The sequence below is a fragment of the Trichomycterus rosablanca genome, chromosome 27 (assembly GCF_030014385.1).
Source record: "Trichomycterus rosablanca isolate fTriRos1 chromosome 27, fTriRos1.hap1, whole genome shotgun sequence".
NCBI classification, from domain to species: domain Eukaryota; kingdom Metazoa; phylum Chordata; class Actinopteri; order Siluriformes; family Trichomycteridae; genus Trichomycterus; species Trichomycterus rosablanca.
The window spans coordinates 14,373,249-14,392,648 of record NC_086014.1 but is presented as its reverse complement, the minus strand read 5'-3'; the positions used below and the strand labels follow the sequence as shown (position 1 = coordinate 14,392,648).

General features: G+C 44.9%; 1 protein-coding gene across 4 annotated transcripts in view; it reads right to left on the bottom strand.

Moving 5' to 3' along the window:
* add3a (adducin 3 (gamma) a) overlaps positions 1 to 19,400 on the bottom strand; it is a 222,836-nt gene that overhangs the window by 38,552 nt on the left and 164,884 nt on the right. For 2 of the 4 annotated variants that reach the window (XM_062989800.1, XM_062989801.1), the window contains exons 1-2: positions 14,464 to 14,481; positions 12,791 to 12,851 (exon numbers count right to left, since the gene is read on the bottom strand). The gene's annotated coding sequence lies outside the window, so the exon portion shown is untranslated. Of the gene's footprint in view, positions 1 to 12,790; positions 12,852 to 14,463; positions 14,482 to 19,400 lie in introns of those variants that run through there. The other 2 variants (XM_062989803.1, XM_062989804.1) reach the window with 1 other exon arrangement.

The window sequence follows — 19,400 nt, the reverse complement described above, 5'->3', positions numbered from 1 at the left end:
AGTGAATTCAGTGATCTGTTATATCACACACCTGCACTGTGATGAGAGGGTGAATGTGCACCTAGTTTCACACCACCTTTATTTACTTTTATTCCATCCATACATCCATCCATCTGTTTATTTATTCATCCATCCACCCACAAACCCACCCAGCCATCCATTTATTTATCCATCCATCCATCCAACCATTTATCCATCCATCTGTTTATCCATCCATCTAGTTATCATCCATCCACCCACAAACCCACCCATCCATCCACTTATTTATTCATCCATCCATCCCTTCATCCATCCATCCATCCATTTAATCATCCATCCATCTATTTATTTATTCATCCATCCACCCACCAAACTGTTTATTTATCCATCCATCCATCCACTTATTTATCCATCCATTTATTTATTCACCCACCTATTTATCCATTCATCCATCCATCCATCCACTTATTTATCCATCCATTTATTTATCCATCCACCTATTTATCCATTCATCCATCCATCCATCCACTTATTTATCGATCCATTTGTTTATTTATGTATTCATTCATCCATCCACCCATCCATCTGTTTATTTATTCATCCATCCACCCACAAACCCACCCAGCCATCCATTTATTTATCCATCCATCCATCCAACCATTTATCCATCCATCTGTTTATCCATCTAGTTATCATCCATCCACCCACCGACCCACCCATCCATCCACTTATTTATTCATCCATCCATCCCTTCATCCATCCATCCATCCATTTAATCATCCATCCATCCATCCCTTCATCCATCCATCCATCCATTTAATCATCCATCCATCCATCCCTTCATCCATCCATCCATCCATTTAATCATCCATCCATCCATCCCTTCATCCATCCATCCATCCATTTAATCATCCATCCATCCATCCCTTCATCCATCCATCCATCCATTTAATCATCCATCCATCCACTTATTTATTCATCCATCCATCCCTTCATCCATCCATCCATCCATTTAATCATCCATCCATCCATCCCTTCATCCATCCATCCATCCATTTAATCATCCATCCATCCATCCCTTCATCCATCCATCCATCCATTTAATCATCCATCCATCCATCCCTTCATCCATCCATCCATCCATTTAATCATCCATCCATCCATCCCTTCATCCATCCATCCATCCATTTAATCATCCATCCATCTATTTATTTATTCATCCATCCACCCACCGAACTGTTTATTTATCCATCCATCCATCCACTTATTTATCCATCCATTTATTTATTCACCCACCTATTTATCCATTCATCCATCCATCCATCCACTTATTTATCCATCCATTTATTTATTCACCCACCTATTTATCCATTCATCCATCCATCCATCCACTTATTTATCCATCCATTTGTTTATTTATGTATTCATTCACCCATCCACCTGTTTATTCATTCATCCATCCACCCATCCACCTGTTTATTTATCGATCCATCCATCCAGCCACAAACCAACCCACCCATCCATCCAGTAATTTATCCATATATATTTTAATTATGTATTCATCCATCCATTTCTCCATCTATTCTTCTCAGCAGTAATATAACAGGAGCTGGGATTTGCATCATCATGGCTCTTGATCTGTTTTTATCATCACTTCCCTCTCTCTCATTCTCTCTCTCTCAGAATCACCGCATCCCTCTCATCTTTCCACATTTTTCTGCCATAAACGTGGATTTGTGAGGATTTACAGCCAATTTACAGATGCCTGCGACGTGGCTCTGTCGCACAAGTGCATTATGGGAGAAAAAGAGACAGACCTGCTGAAGTAGTGTTTCTAACTCCTAATGTATCGTCAGTCCGACCTCAACACTTAAACTCGGTCTGGTTTCATCGAGTCACTTTGCTGGACGACTGATTCATGACCTGAGGAATCGTTTATACTAAATTATGTTCATTTTAAAGTTTATTGCAGGTTTTCTGATATAAAAGTCTTTTTTTTTCTTCCTGGCAAAAGAAGCTGCTGAAACGTGAGTGTCACTGTTCACAGTCAAGCAAGTTTTACAACAACACAGACTATGCCAGGAATGAAGCCCCTGCTTCCGCACAGCTGGAGAAAGGAACAGAGAGCGTGGACTGAAAAAGAGGCTGAAAAACGTACGTGAGCACATCTGTGAGGAATATTTAACCCCACCAGCGCCCCATCACACCCCTCACACCAGCCAAACTCCGCACTGAGCATGCTCCACCTCCGCCCCGGCGGCTCAGATCCGCGTGGAGAACAATCAGTGAGGTTTTGGTGTCTGCACACGGCAGGACGGAGCTTTTTTACATCAGATAAAACGTGTTTGAAGAGCAAACAGAAAGAACAAAATGATGAACCTGAGCCGAGAGCCAGACAACCATTCTGTTCTCAACTGGTTTTTTAGTGACGTCGAAGTGCACGGTGGGAAAATGTTGACTTTTCCATCCTCCTTCCAGTCCTGACGTTCTTGTCCATCCAGCTGGACAGGACATGAGATCAGTCAGGGAGAAAACCGAGCTAAACAAATAATAGTTCTTTATCACTTTTTTTGTGAGCATTCTCACTTTTATAGTTCTATTTAACTTCACCTCCTTACATCAAGTTTCTCTTTCATCAAGACACAACGTGAAATAACAAACTTCACCTCAAAAATGAATTTGGTGCTCGGTGGCGCAACAATACAACACACTAGCAGTAGCTCAGTGCACACAATCAGAGGGAGCTTGTGAGTGGAGGTCTACAGCAGTAGATGTGAAATATAAATTGTGATGGGATTCGACCAGACTGGGAGAAAACTGGGGGACAAATGCACTAAAATGTTCAAACCATTGCAACAAAACATTTAGAATAAAAGTTAAAAATGAATACATATTTAGACTTACAGTATGTGGTAGTAGTATGGTGATGCTAATGTAGCGGTGGTATGGTGACGATGTGGTGGTGGTACAGTGATGATCTGGTAATAGTATGGTGATAATGTGATGGTGTGGTAGTGGAACGGTTATGATGTGGTGGTGGTACAGTGATGATGTCATGTATGGGGATGATGTGGTAGTAGTATGGTGATGCTAATACGGTGGTGGTATAGTGGTGATATGGTGGTGGTACAATAATAATATGGTGGTATGGTGACAATGTGATAGCATGATTATGTGGTGGTGGCCTGGTGATGATGTGGCAGTGGTACAGTGATGATGTGGTGGTAATATGGTTATGATGTCATGGTATGGTGATGATGTGGTAGTGGTATGGTGATAATGTGATGGTATTATGATGTGGTAGTGGTATGGTGATAATGTGATGGTATTATGATGTGGTAGTGGTATGGTAATGACGTGGTAGTGGTACAGTGATTATGTGGTAATGGTATTGCTATGATGTAGTGGTATAATGATGATGTGATAGTGGTATGATGATGTGGTGGTGGTACAGTGATAATATGGTGGTGGTATTGTTATTACTTGGTGGTCGTACGGTGATAATGTGATAGTATGCTGATGTGGTAGTGGTATGGCGATGAAGTGGCAGCGGTTCGGTGATTATGTGGTGATATTGCAATGACGTGGTGGTGGTACAGTAAAAATTTGGTGATGGTACGGTGACAATGTGGCAGTGGTATAGTGATTATCTGGTCGTGGTATTGCTATGGTATGGTGGTATAGTGATGATCTGGTCGTGGTATTGCTATGGTATGGTGGTATAGTGATGATCTGGTCGTGGTATTGCTATGGTATGGTGGTATAGTGATGATCTGGTCGTGGTATTGCTATGGTATGGTGGTATAGTGATTATCTGGTCGTGGTATTGCTATGGTATGGTGGTATAGTGATGATCTGGTCGTGGTATTGCTATGGTATGGTGGTATAGTGATTATCTGGTCGTGGTATTGCTATGGTATGGTGGTATAGTGATGATCTGGTCGTGGTATTGCTATGGTATGGTGGTATAGTGATGATCTGGTCGTGGTATTGCTATGGTATGGTGGTATAGTGATGATCTGGTCGTGGTATTGCTATGGTATGGTGGTATAGTGATGATCTGGTCGTGGTATTGCTATGGTATGGTGGTATAGTGATGATCTGGTCGTGGTATTGCTATGGTATGGTGGTATAGTGATGATCTGGTCGTGGTATTGCTATGGTATGGTGGTATAGTGATGATCTGGTCGTGGTATTGCTATGGTATGGTGGTATAGTGATTATCTGGTCGTGGTATTGCTATGGTATGGTGGTATAGTGATGATCTGGTCGTGGTATTGCTATGGTATGGTGGTATAGTGATGATCTGGTCGTGGTATTGCTATGGTATGGTGGTATAGTGATGATCTGGTCGTGGTATTGCTATGGTATGGTGGTATAGTGATGATCTGGTCGTGGTATTGCTATGGTATGGTGGTATAGTGATGATCTGGTCGTGGTATTGCTATGGTATGGTGGTATAGTGATTATCTGGTCGTGGTATTGCTATGGTATGGTGGTATAGTGATGATCTGGTCGTGGTATTGCTATGGTATGGTGGTATAGTGATGATCTGGTCGTGGTATTGCTATGGTATGGTGGTATAGTGATTATCTGGTCGTGGTATTGCTATGGTATGGTGGTATAGTGATGATCTGGTCGTGGTATTGCTATGGTATGGTGGTATAGTGATTATCTGGTCGTGGTATTGCTATGGTATGGTGGTATGGTGATAATTTGGTCGTGGTATTGCTATGGTATGGTGGTATAGTGATGATCTGGTCGTGGTATTGCTATGGTATGGTGGTATGGTGATAATTTGGTCGTGGATATCCTAAAGGAAAGCTGGAATCAGATAAATATAAGGTCATCTGTCCATGAGCTGAATCCTATAACAATAACAGAGATCAGAGATACTTTTCACACCACTGAATCTGCACTGAGAGAAATTCAGACAGGCTGTGCATCCTGATAAAGATTAAAACCAAAACCAGATGGAGTCGCACCCACACACACACACACCCACACACCGACTGAACCACCATTCACCCAGATTACCGCCACACGAGCGAGTGCTGAACGGACCGGAATGCTTTCGGGACGCGGCTCATGTTCCCTTCAGGAGTGCGGGCCGCGTTCCAAACGCATTTGGTTTCGTTTAACACTCGCAGGATGTTGAGCAATCGTCTCGGAGCAACACCATTAATCTGGCCGAGTATACACTGGGAGGGAAGGATCGCCAACACACACACACACACACACACACCTCGTACCTCACCCCACGTGTATATTAACCTGCTTGCACCTATAGCAATACACACCTGTTACATCCAGCTGTTTTAGCTGGAACTCAGGAACCATTAGAGCAGATCACGCTGGTATTAGAGGACTAAACTGAACCGCGGTGTTAGCATAAGTGCGGCACGGCGAGATAAGAGCGTGATTTGTGGTTTGATGATCTTTTCGGATAAAACTTCTCACAGACGAAGACCAGAACCTCAGACCCAACCCAGGTCCTCAGTGTTCAGTTACAGGACTAGTTATTAACTACCGGTAGGTAAATCAGGACGAGTGACTCAATTCGGGTTGATTTAGGGGGGTGTTTACGAGCTCGGCGATGCCAGTTTGCACAGTTGTGATGGTTACTCGCTCAGCATGGGAACACGGGACGAGAAAAGAGGAGTCGAGCTTTACAAGGGGGAAATTTATGGTGTTCAAAGTTTAGCCGAATAATGAACTCTCTGTAGTACACGTACACACACACACACACACACACACACACACACTACGGGGCGGGGTGGATTCCAGGCTGGATTGGACGACTCAAACTCTGTAGAAGCAAGTGTTCAGTTCAGAGCTGGTTCTCAGGGTTAGGACTGACCTCAGACCTCTGACCTCAGATCAGGTCTCCTCGTCACACGGTACGAGAGGATGCCACCTAAATCTGGTCCTGTATGATATCATGCGCTCTCCATGCTGATACAACAAAGATCTTCTGATCTTGAAGCAGTACGATGATTCTAGGTCACCGGATTGCTCCGGGTAATCGAGCATTTAAAATCGGGACACTACACGACAGTTCTCGAGCTCACGAGTTTGAATCTCAGCTGTGCTATCGGCCGGCTGGGCGACTACACGGATGACGACTGGCTCGTCCGAGAGAAGGAGGGCCGTAGAAGATTCCTCCTAACTGCAGCAATTACTCAAGCGCCCTGCAGGTGGTGCAGTGGGGTATTCCACTAGCAAGCACACCAGCACTGGGATTCTGGGACTCAGAACTGCTACCGGTCAACTGGGCGCCCACTAGCGGGCATAATTGGCCATTCTGCAATCTGCCGGGTGGGAAAAAGACCGGACCGGAAAGTGGGCAGGGTCTTGGAAGCTGTGCACACTGCACACACGTCGGAGGGAGCGTGAGGCAGGCACTACGTGAGTTACGCCCTCTGCTGGCTGATGGACGGTGCTGCACAGAGACGGGGGATAATGGAGATCGGTGCGTGACTCTCCGTGCGCGATACAGATCTCCGTATGAACCTGCCTCACGCAGGGAAAAAGAAGCGGCGATACAGAAGAAAATACAATCGGGTAATTGGATATGACTAAATTGGGGGACGACGCATATATTTGGCCACAGAATTCATGTCACGTCACGCAGGACTTGCTGAGAGTCGCTGAACTTTGTACCAAGCGTCCGAGAGAAAAACCCTCGGTGCTGCAGCGTATCGTCTGATGCGTTTTTAATCACGGGGTGCAGGAGCAAGCACTGCTGACCGACAGAGAAAAAATACAAGAAGAAACAATAATTATAAGGAAAAAAACACAGACATGGACACTTTTCTGCAGACGTATAAAATGGAGACACGCGTCCGTCCCTGGGCGACGTAAAAAATCTAAATCAATATTCAATTCATTATTCAAGGCGGGTAATCGGGTCTGTCGTCTGGCGAGAAGCCTGTTAGAAGCCTTTTAAGCATTTAGAAACGTTTATCCCAGCAGATACGAGCACCACACACACACACACACACACACACACACACACACACACACACACGGCATCTCCTAAAGCCGCAGCACATACCTGCCTGAAATAGCTGCACCCCCTCAATCTAAATGTGGCACGTCGCTGGTTAGCTCCCAAGCACAGTGCATGCACGGCATGATAAAAAAAAAAAGGACAGGATGTTTTATTTTATTTTATTTTTGTTGCTCATGACCTGCAGACCTGCACCTGGTGAGAACCAGATCAGGGAGGAATTGATTCACCTCAGCACATCACCGCCTGCCGTCTGTGATGGATGTCGCAGTTCGGCTCGTCCGATTTCACCATTCCAACCCTCAGCGCACCAGACAAAAGAAAACATTCACTTGTTTTTATTTCCAGATTAACGACGTGGAAGGAAGATGTGACCAAAAGTATGTAGACACTCACAGATTAGTGAAGAATAGAATAACAGAAGAAGAATAGGACGCCTTTATTTGTCATGGGGGGGTGCTGGAACAATCCCAGCTTTTTAATGGGCACAAGGCACAGAACCAGAACCGCCCCGCCTGGGGATCAAACAGACAGTGCTACCCAATGGGCCACCGCAGTACAATGAAATCCTTTCTTCACCTATCCCAGCTGGTTTGGAAGCCAGAGTCAGAGAGCAGGGTCAGCCACTGTACGATCGCTAACTGAATTGCTGTAGGCTCGCTAGGACGCCTCATAGTGCAGATTAACCAGTGAACGTGAGACACTCGAATGCTGCACAAACCTTACATTATGAATTTCACAGCATAGTACACGGGTGTGGTCACTAGGGGGTTGGTGCAGCTAATAAAATGTCAAATGGACGTAGCTACCGTAGGTGTTCCTAATAAAGTGCTCAGTGAGTGCAGGCTTTACAAAGAAGGGCACGGTGCCCGTCTGACCAAAGAAAGACCGAGGGCCAATCGCGTTCTCCCGATAAGAACATCCGCAGAACCTCCTGGCACTACGAGCACCTTGCAAATCTGAGTGCCGCCCACGCCGAAGTGTACGGTAGTTCTGGGTAAAATGTGGACGCTGGTGTAGACGAATGATCACCCACGCTCGAGCATTTCTATCTGTCTTACTTCATACTATCTGTCTTACTTTTTACTATCTGTCTTACTTCATACTATCTGTCTTACTTTCTACTATCTGTCTTACTTCATTCCAACACACACACACGATAAAAAAGCACCAGGTTGTTTCTCAGTTCGTTTAAGTCGGAAGGGGGGGGCACGACATGAACTTTATTAGCGAATTCTTTCAGCTTTGAAGTTGTACAACAAACACACACACACACACACACACACACACACAGAATGAAGTGTGTTTGGCACATTCTGCAGCAGTGAGGTCAGTGCAGAACAGCCTTTATTAAATCAGTCCAGGAAAAGACGTGTAGACAGAGCGAGACCAAACCAGAGCGAATATTTAACTCTCTATTTTTGCTCTGTTTTGCACGTCTTGTAAAATAGATGTTTGGAATTGGAGACACATAAAAGTCGCTTGTTCAGCCGAGGCTGCGAGGACGAGCGGATTTTCTTTCTGCGCTATGAGGGTTTTATTTGTACTCCTCCTCTTTGGCGTCTTAATTGGTATTTCGGACGCTTGGTGGTGCGATTTTATTTTAGGGCGGTGCTGGAGGGGTTGATCTCACAGTAAATTGGGTAAATGTCTTAGATAAATCGTTACGCCCACGCTAACTTAAATTATGCACCGTACGCCAAGTATAAATGATGTAACGACATCCAAGCCAATCTAGGCTTCAATCTGGTGGGGGGGGGGGGGGGGGGTTCTGAACCAAAGAACACGAGGGTTATCGGCACGAACCGTGGCGTAATCCGTAAGCGTGTCAAATTGTAGAAGATAAAGTTAGTTAGTTCATAGTTTTATTATTTTTTGTTTGTTTTTGCAATTTGTCCCCCAATTTTCGTCCTAATCTCGTCATATCTAATTACCCTGATAGCGTTACGCTTCCCACTACCGATACAACCCTCCACTGCACGCCCCCTCCGACACGTGCGCAGTACCGACTGCTTCTTTTCACCCGCACGAGGCGAGTTCGTATGCGGATCAGCTTTGTGTACGGAGAGCCGCACCCTGATCCACATTATTCCTCGACTCCAATCAGCCAGCAGAGGTCGTAGCTGCACCAGTTATGAGGAGCCCTGGTTCGGCTTCTCCCACCCTGTGTGAACAAACAGCCAATCGGTGTTCATGTAGCCGGATGGCAGAGCTGAGATTCGAAACGATGTGTTCGAAATCCCTCTGGTGTGCTAGCGTGTTTCACCGCTGTGCCACCTGAGCGACCTTATTATTTTTTGTATGAAATATAGGGGTGCCAATGTTTCACCAATAATCAACTGTAGAGATTTTAGGTCCAAAATATCGTAAACAGATTGAAAGGATGTAGAAAACTCTTCACAGAAATGCACACGGCTTAGAATGTGATGTCGTATGAGCAGATACAGATGTGATTTTTGGCTGTCTACAAACTTTTGGCCATGCAGCGTGCCCTGGAGTCCGAGTCCGATCACATTATCAGAGAAGAACGAGACCTTTTCATGACATGTATGACATCATAACATGTGGAAACGGAGGAAAAAATGACAAGGGTACAAAAAGCTTTCGGGAAAGCTGAACAGAGGAGGGGGGGATAGCGAATAATGGAGAGAGGGGGTGGATTTGGGGGTCTGGAGTGCAGCCAGGGGTGCAGTGGGAGGCTCTTTAAAGACGTGCCAGCCAGAGAGGGACCTGGTGAGGGACGGATCTCTGTAACTTCACTCAGGAATGAATAGTTTTCGCTTCTCCGCTTCCCTCTTTTCCCGTCTGTCCCGAGCTCCGGGTCTACTTTACACCCCATACCAAATTCTCGTACGGTCCTGGAGTGTCTCCCCCTCTTCTATCTCAGACATTTTTCACATCACACACAGTCTGGTAATGGAACATATTAATCAGAGAGTAACAGGGTGGGGGCTCTTTAGGGAGGGGGCCGTTCTCTTGCATAATCACTGCTGAATTCGACACCACCGAAAACAACTGTACCTCATTTCAGAAGAGAGAGAGAGAGAGAGAGAGCGAGAGAGCTTCATCAGAACTGAACCCAACCCTTAAACAACAACAAAAAAAGAGTTACTAGTACCCTGGTACTCCAACTTCCTTGTAAGCTACCTAGTCTCAGTCTCGGTGGTGCTACCAGCCTGGACGAGTGCTCGACAGACTCAAATATCTGATGGAGAAAAGGCTGTACAGGGTTTCTACTCACTGCTGCTACAACAGTGACCCCTGCTGTCCCGGCACGAGTAGTATAGTGGGAGGAAGGTATAGAGTACAGCGGGACACTTCTCGACCAGTGTGGGGGTGGTGCAAGCGGCGGAGGAATTGCTATACGGAATTGACATTGATGAGTGCAGGGTCAGATATTGTACGGCGCTCCTGGAGCAGAGAGAGTTAAGGGACTTGCTCAAGGGCCCAACAGTGGCTGAACGATGGCTGAACGGCAGAGCTGGGATTCGAACTCTCAGCTTTTTATTTAATAGCACAAAACTCCACCACTAGGCTTCCGTTTACATCCAGAGGAAAGAGCTGAGTGTTGATTTGGGGTTGACTGGTGCTGGAACATAATAAATAAAGTGTCGTTTCTGCCCCGATACGCACTATAATCCAGTGGATTTAATGGATTAAAATAAGTAATACATTTCAATCATCTCTGTCAATAATCCAGTTTGCTGCTCTTATGTTGGATTAGTGTAAAAGCCACATGGTTCTAAAATCCCTTAATACAGTATGAATATGGGATGTATTGGATTACCCATGCCCCCGAGGCTCGGACCTCGAGCTACCACAAGTGGCTGTGTCTGAAGTGGAATGTGGAATAGCCTTCTTAACGGTGACGCCTTCGGTTTGGTTAAGGTGGTGGCCTTACCAAAGGAGTAGTGTGTTCACCTCATTAAAATTCCACAGCTGACCAGGGTGCTATAGGTGGCCTGTACTAGCTTGTGGTCCTGCTTGGTCAGTAAAAGTATCGTGAGGTGAGGCAAGTAGAGGCCACCAGAAAGCACAGAGAGTACTTGAGTATATCTGCAGTGGATGAACGTCAGGGATCCAGCATGCCATGAAGTGCAGAATCGCTGCATTAGTGATGACTTGGCGTCCTGTTTGGGGTTTGTTACTGCATTCAGCATGGGAGAACTGAACCTACTGTGACCCTGACCAGGACTAAGTGGTGGTTAAACATAAAAATGAATAAATAATAAATTTCTAATAAATTTCTGCTCTTTAAAGGCGAAGTTTAAAGAAACTATAGATGTTAAACAGGCTGCACCAAACCTCACTAAGCAGAATGTCTAATTAGCACACTTCAGGCTTTAAGTGCACAGCCAGGACCGCTAGAAAAGTGCTCTTACTGACCACCGGAGGCGGTTGTTTAGCCACTGACCAGCTGGAACTCATTATGCATCTACAACGTCTAACAGTGATTCCTGCAGGCCGCACCCATACACGAATATAAACGAATAACAGACCAACAGCACGACATGAGCTACGGGACGAACTGCACGGCCACGTCCCGAACGCAACAAACCCCGAGAGATCCGTACTGAGATACAGAAAGGGTTCATCTGTATAACGTATACGTCTGTCTTCCGGCGGTCAGGAGAACAGCTGAAGTCACGTTAATGAAAAATAAATCAGTACAAGCTCGGGACGGACAGCGGGATGAGCGGTGAGGTCATTAGTGCTTTTCCAGCACCGTCAATAAGTCTCGCCAGCGCATGATTTAATCCAGGACACGCCGTCACACTGCTAACGGCTAACCCAGCCACGGAGACGGAGGCAGATCCACAAATCTGAAGCACGAAACATCAAACCCAAACCCATTCCTGTCTCTATATTAATATACGTCCTGGTGTTATTGTACAGACAGATAGACTGAAGTCAGCCCGGTTGGAGTCGTGTCGTTCTGCATTGCCACTTTGGGCCAGCAAAGGGGGCACAGAGGTGCAGATGGTGTGTTGTTTCCTTGCTGCACCTCGTTATTGTTAATTCGCTCCAGGTGGGAGTTCTACACATCACGGTCTCTCCCTCTCAGGCTTGCCAGCTCCTCTGTTGGCAAACCTGCCATTTCTCTATCTCTCTAAAGCCGTGATACTGGGCTGCTCGGTTTGCAAAGCTGACGTGCATGTCAGTCTTAAATAAAGGTGCCAGTTCAGCAAAACACCAAAGTGCAGCTAAAGAAAAGAGTTCGTCCGGTGAAGAGAAGATGCTGTTACTGCTGCAAAGGGAGCTTTTGCATTTCACACCATAAAGCATCACAACAGCTACAGATCATTGGACTGCAAACTATTTTATATGCTCACCCTAGCCAACCGGTACAGTCGAGATGGTATGAAAGCATGAATTTCTTGTACCAGTGTTCCAGTTAGAGTTGCAAAAATGGTACAGAAAAGATTTGCACTACAGCTGGTCTGATTTTGTCCCTTTTTAAATGTTTTTTTTACTGTCCTCATTTGGATATAATCTGTTTCCCTTTGCTGCTAACATGACGCGGCTCCTACTAATATTCCTCTGACACTAGTGTGCTAGTTTAGTGCTCCAAACATCTTTATGACACTTGTGAAAAGAGAAAGTCCAAACTTACACAGCAATATAAAAACACATGTCAGGTACAGTATCGACCGTTTGTGCGCTCATGCCGCGTTGGCTGTGTTAGCATGAGCGTTTATGCACTCGAGTTATCGGTGTTTAAGAGCGACTTTGTTAAGTAACAGGAATTTGTATACAAAAATTTATGTGCTGATAAAGAGTCAAAGCTGATCGTCCTACCTGCTGAGTGACTCTTCCAGCGTCTGATAACAGCTCCGGCAACGCAGCAATGCAGTCTAACCTGCAACACACACACACAGGAATACATTAACGCAAGCAAACAGCACCGCGTTCAGTCAGACAGACGTGATGGACGTTATTTAGGGTGACCAAATTACGGTTTAAAAAAAACAGGACAATGTGTATTAAGTAGATGTTTAAATATTTGACAAATGCATCAATAACCATCCAACTATGTTATTGAAGTGTAATAAATAAACAGCTCATTTTTAACAAGACAACTAACAAATGCCTTTAAGATCAGATCATCCTATTACTTTCAATTCAGCGTATAACCCTTAACAATAATAACAAATAAAATAGTTCATCAGTGGAGCTATTTCGACAGAATGTGGCGCTATCACGGCGTTACAAAGACCTCTCTCTATCTTAGTGCTTCCTAAGGATCCCGACCGAGACAAAAACATGGATTTATTCTGTAATTCATCTGTGAATTTTCATTTGCGCTTGTGCCGGGTCTTTGATTCCTCGTACCATAAGGTTTTTCCGCCATATACCGCCATACAATAGTATAGTTAATACAACAACTGTAGGCTTCAGTAGGCAGCAAATTATATAATAGTGTTCTCCACTAAAAGCGCTATGGAGCGCCGTGCAGATTAGATACAGTTCACAAGTTAGCCAGTTAGTGTTCGCATTTGGTGAAAAAATAATAAACAAAAACAGATGGAGGATGAAGAGAGGGAGACCAAATATGCACCGGTAGAACCTGCCAAAGAAATGAGGCATGTGGGCAGTTTAGAAACACTTTATACTGCACGGTCTGTCGAGCCACGGCTGTTACAAACAACAACATTACGAACGCAGTAACGATCCACATACGCAAGTACACGATTCCTCTACAGACAGTCGAGAAAGAAGCTCTCAGAGCGATAATTAAAACTCTGGTTTCCAGGTCTGTCTTACTTTATGTTAGTTGCTATTTCAACGTTAACAGTCGTCCACTTTTCTGCAACAGACCAGTGGTCAAGTATAGTGGAGTCTGCAAACGTTTGCATCATATATTGTGTCATTTTGTGGGGCCAAGCAAAGCTTATAGTCCTTAAAACCTTCATTATATACATGCTGAAATAAAAACTCTTTATGTTCTACATACTTACGACAGCAGAATCAGCCACAGACATATAAAAAGTCCCAGTCATGTAAAAAAAACATACAGAATCTTAAAAATATACCGTGATAAAAAAGAGGACGTACGGTCACCCTAGATTATTTACAACAGTGTGCTATGGGAAAGGAGTTTTGTCCCATGTTTTATTCCTAACAACAACAACAGCTCCTGACCTGTCATAATAATTTTAATAGGTCAATTATTCCTGCAACTGACTGTATTTCAGGAGGGCTTAAAACTGAGAACCACTGTGATAGCATTTCTGAATTCTAACACTAATGTGATTTAAAATCAGCAGATTCTCCAGCTCAGAACCCGACGCTGCATGATGCTGCATTCCGGAACCAGACGGGTCCACTCAGCACATTTCAGAGAATGCTCTGTATACCAGTCTGGATCCAAACACCATGTGATTCACTGCCAAGAGAAAACGCCGCCCAGCTGAGCTGTAGAAAAGGGCACCGGGCTGAATTACTACCACACAAGCTGATCGAGTTCTTACTGGTTTTCTACTGGAACCAGCAGTGTAGAGTCCATCAGAACCCTGTCCTGCACATGAGAGGAATCGAAGATCGAACGCTGGTGGCTACGGTCAGTGATGAAGCGCTGGTGCTAGTTTCCAGTTACGCAAGAGTCACTGGTAGTGGTGTGAGGGAGGGGGGTTTAATTAAAACGCAAGAGCATGTCCTGAGCTAGCTGCAGAGCGCTTATGTAACGGCCAATTGTTGGTGCTGTAGTCAGATGCTCCACACACACCCACACACACACACACACACACACACACATTTTAAGGCCAATGACAGTAGGCGTGCTTTCATGCAGACTAATGCGATCAAATTGACATTTCTGCATATATCTGGGGGGCTCGGTGGGTAGCACTGTCGCCTCACAGCAAGAAGGCCCTGGGTTTGATTCCCAGTTTGCATGTTCTCCTTATGTCCACGTGGGTTTCCTCCGGGTGCTCCGGTTTTCTCCCACAACCCTTAGACATCCACACAGGACAATCAGAGATACAAACGTGTGTGTGTGTGCCCTGTGATGGAGTGGCAACCTGTCCAGGGTGTTTCCTACCTATCTCCCCCACCGTGACCCGTGAAGCAGGATGAAGCAGGTAAATGATGACCGGCCTCATGCCATCCAACAGCAGTTCATAAAAGCCTTAGAATTAAATCCAGACTGCAGCGAAGAGGAAATTCCCTCCGTCAGAAGAAACGCCGGCAGAAACGAGCAGATACGTGAACCTAAAACCACTTCAATATGTTCCTGTTACCCTCGCGCACGAAATCCATTCATCACCGCTAAGAAAAACCAGCAGGGTCGAGTAAAGGGCGTAAATATGAATGCGCTGGGATCAGCGCCCACGATCGCTCGGTAATGTACGCAGCTTGTGTTCATACACACGAGGTCCTGTAATCACGAGGTCCACGCGGAAGTGAAGTAGAGGTGTACTCTCACTTCTGCAGGTGTGCTCTCGTTTTTGCAGGTGTGCTCTCGTTTCTGCAGGTGTGCTCTCGTTTTTGCAGGTCTGCTCTCACTTGTGCAGGTGTGCTCTTGTTTCTGCAGTGTGCTCTCGTTTGTGCAGGTGTGCTCTCATTTGTGCAGGTGTGCTCTCATTTGTGCAGGTGTGCCCTCACTTGCGCAGGTGTACTCTCATTTTTGCAGATGTACTCTCACTTTTGAAGGTGTGCTCTAGTTTGTGCAGGTGTGCTTTCACTTGTGCAGGTGTGCTCTCGTTTCTGCAGGTGTGCTCTCACTTGTGCAGGTGTGCTCTCACTTGTGCAGGTGTGCTCTCGTTTCTGCAGGTGTGCTCTCACTTGTGCAGGTGTGCTCTCACTTGTGCTGGTGTGCTCTCGTTTCTGCAGGTGTGCTCTTGTTTTTGCAGGTGTGCTTTTCATTTTGCAAGTGTGCTTTCATTTCTGCAGGTGTGCTCTCGTTTCTGCAGGTGTGCTCTCGTTTTTGCAGGTGTGCTCTCACTTGTGCAGGTGTGCTCTCACTTGTGCAGGTGTGCTCTCACTTGTGCAGGTGTGCTTTTATTTCTGCAGGTGTGCTTTCATTTTTGCAGGTGTGCTCTCGTTTCTGCAGGTGTGCCCTCACTTGTGCAGGTGTGCTTTTATTTCTGCGGGTGTGCTTTTGGATTTGCAGGTGTGACAGATTTACAGCTGTGCTTTGGCAGGTGTTTTTATCTTTTGCTGGTTGGTATTTAATGTTTAATGGTTCGTCTTATGTTTTTGGTGCGTTTCTCATTCTAAAGCTTAAGAATATGTAAGTACTATCAAGCCTATTTAGATCATATGGTGCCACCCAACCGAACCACGTGGTTCATCCTCATCATGTGAAAGGGAACAAACTCTGCGCTCAGCAAACTGATCAGGATTTAAGAACGTTCCCCTGAACAGGAACTGCTCTTGTCGTGATGGAAACAGTGACTCCCGCCCCTGTGGGTCGAGGTGAAACGGCCGTGATACGAAGAGACCTTGACGTTTAACACATGCACATGTTTTCTTTCAGGGCTTTGACAGGAGGAGAACTCTCACAGGAAGTCCTGCATGGTCAGAGTCCCCTCCAACAACATGGACATGGAGTTCTGAGGAAAACCAACATGGTGTTTTGTTACTGGTCCCAGACCAAGGGTTTCATCAGTCGTAACTTGGTGCTGGTGCTAATCGACTTGTTTTCCCACATCCTTCACATCCTTGTCAATTTGACCATCACCGCCATGCAGGTTATTAGCAGGTTATGTTCCTTCACACCCTGCTAGATACCACACACCATCTCAGCTGGATTAAGTTCTAATAAATAATTTATGCGAATTTCATCCTTATTAATGGATTCAGTGAGCGCTCATACCCGGTGAACTTTAAAGGTCAATGAAGGATGACGAACGTTAAGGTCCGAACTGACCAGACAGGTCGATGCATCCTAAACCTATAACCTACGACCGGTCCACTGAAGCTGAAGCTTCAACCAATCATCATTAATCCCTCTTCCACATGACCGCTCGACTTTTATACTGATGCAAACAGGGGTTTGAACTGAGCCACCGCTCAACATGTGCACGGTAATGACAGTTTGGAAACAGTAGTCTGTGCGATGTTAAGATGATCCCACCAGAGTTCGGCTCTGCGCCCCCTAGCAGGAATGATCGGCAGTGCAAACAGTCCAACAGCCAAAAGACCAGACTAAAAAGTGGGCGGGGTCTTCGATGCCGTGTAAGGAGATCAGCGCACGGGGGGTAGTGATAGCTCAGTGGTTAAGGTACTGGACTAGTAATCAAAAGGTTGCCGGTTCAAGCCCCACCACCGCCAAGTTGCCACTGTTGGGTCCCTGAGCGAGGCCCCTAACTTAACTCACCTAACTAACTAACAACTCAATTGCTCAAAAATTGTGTTCAGTCATAACTGTAAGTCACTTTGGATAAAAGTGTCTGCTAAATGCCGAAACTGTACATGCAAACGTAAATTGGGGTCCTCCGGAGCCGGAGACCAATTGGCTATGACTAAATTGTGAAAAAAGGGAGAAAATGCAGAAATAAAATAGTAAAAAAATGTTAAGACGATCCATCTCCTAACGTTCAGAAGCTGAAGAAGCTCCTGGTAACATCATGGTACCAGATACCACAGGACATTCTTCACATGTCTTGTGCAGTCCATGAGTTGTTTTGACAGCGTATTAGGCAGGTGGTTCTAATATTTTGACTCATCTGTGTATTTTCCTGCTATATAAAGGTCCACACACTTCTGATGAAGGTTGTGTGTTTAAAAAATAACAATAAAACAATTGAATCAAAGCAAATTTACTGTAAGAGTAAAAATAGAGTATTTTAAACACAGATCCGGGCGGAGTTGTTTACGTTCCTCCTGTTACTGACATTATATTGCAAGCAAAAGAAAACACAGACGTTTACCTTATAACCTGACTATATAGAGTTAAAATTCTACAGTGGATGATGGTTTATAAGATGTATATTGATGGTAAAATAATAAAGCTGGGTATAAAGTGCAGCGCGTCTCATTTCACCCAGTCACTGACCTTCACAGAGACGGTACGATTTCTGTTTATAATAACTGCAGTGTAATAGATCTGGGTCACACACACACACACACACACACTTTATTCGACCGTCCTTGCTCGACACACAAACAAAGCCACTTCCTGTTCATCCAATCTCACTGGGAGAGGAAATGGAATCTGTTTCCTGCTCTTTTAGCCGAAAACGAACGTATCTAACAGGGACGATCTGTCACCTCCGATACACACACACACACACACACACACACACACTGAGGCATTGTCATGTCAGTAACACATCCTCAGTGGAAACACAGAGACAGCGGGACCGAGCTCTGATAAAGTCCGTGACCCGTGCAGAAGTGGCGTCGGTACCACTCGTCTCCTCCGCGGGGCATTCAGTTTCCCACCAGCACCTCGACGTCCATGTTCACACGGATCGATAAATAAAACGCACTAAACAAACAAGCAAACGAAACGCTCATTTTGTAGCTGATATTTTTTGGCGTATCAGTGCACGTGGCTGCAACGTGACACCTTGGAACACGTGATTAAATCCCACAGACTTACACACAACACGCTCAACTAAAAAAGACTGATCAGAACATTCACATTCCCGGCGTTTAGTAGACGCTTTTTTATCCGAAGCGACGTACAGTACTGTGACAGTATATTGTCTAAACAACTGAAGGTTAAGAGCCTCGCTCAAGGCTCCAACAGTGGCAACCTGGCAGTAGTGGGGCTTGAACCAGTGACATTTTGCTTACGCAACCTCTTAACTGAAAAACAATACACAAGGATTTGCATTTAAGAGAATAAAATGCTAAATTTGTGTCAGAACTGTACATCATCTACTATAAAAAATTCACAGTGCAGTTTTATTGCTTAAACGTGTGTGTGGGTTTGCATTTAAAAGAATAAAATGCTGAATTTGTGTCAGAATCGAATACGAATGAATTGAAATGCATCGACTCACAGCTGTGCTTTCCATCGTGCAATGCTTCGACATGTTTGCCTCACTGAAATACAATAATTGTAGTAAAAAATCAGACTGAGGTGCTGAAATCGATAGAGGATTGTGATTGGACAGCGAGTACGTTTCATTTTGGCACAAATACAGCAATGCTTGGGATTGAAATACAACAAATGCACTGTGCTTTAAAATGTGCCACAGGGAAACGCAGTACATCTGCTGTATTTCGGTCCCAAGCATTGCTGTATTTGTGCCAAAATGAAACGTACTCACTGTCCAATCACAATCCTCTATCGATCGTATTGTCTTTTCTTTACTATACTGAATGTATTTTAGTGAGGGAAACATGTTGAAGCATTGTACGATGGGAAGCAATAAAGCTGCACCTTGATTTCCGACACATATTCAGCATTTTGTGTTTTAAATGCGAATCCTTGTGTATTATTTTTCAGTAAAGA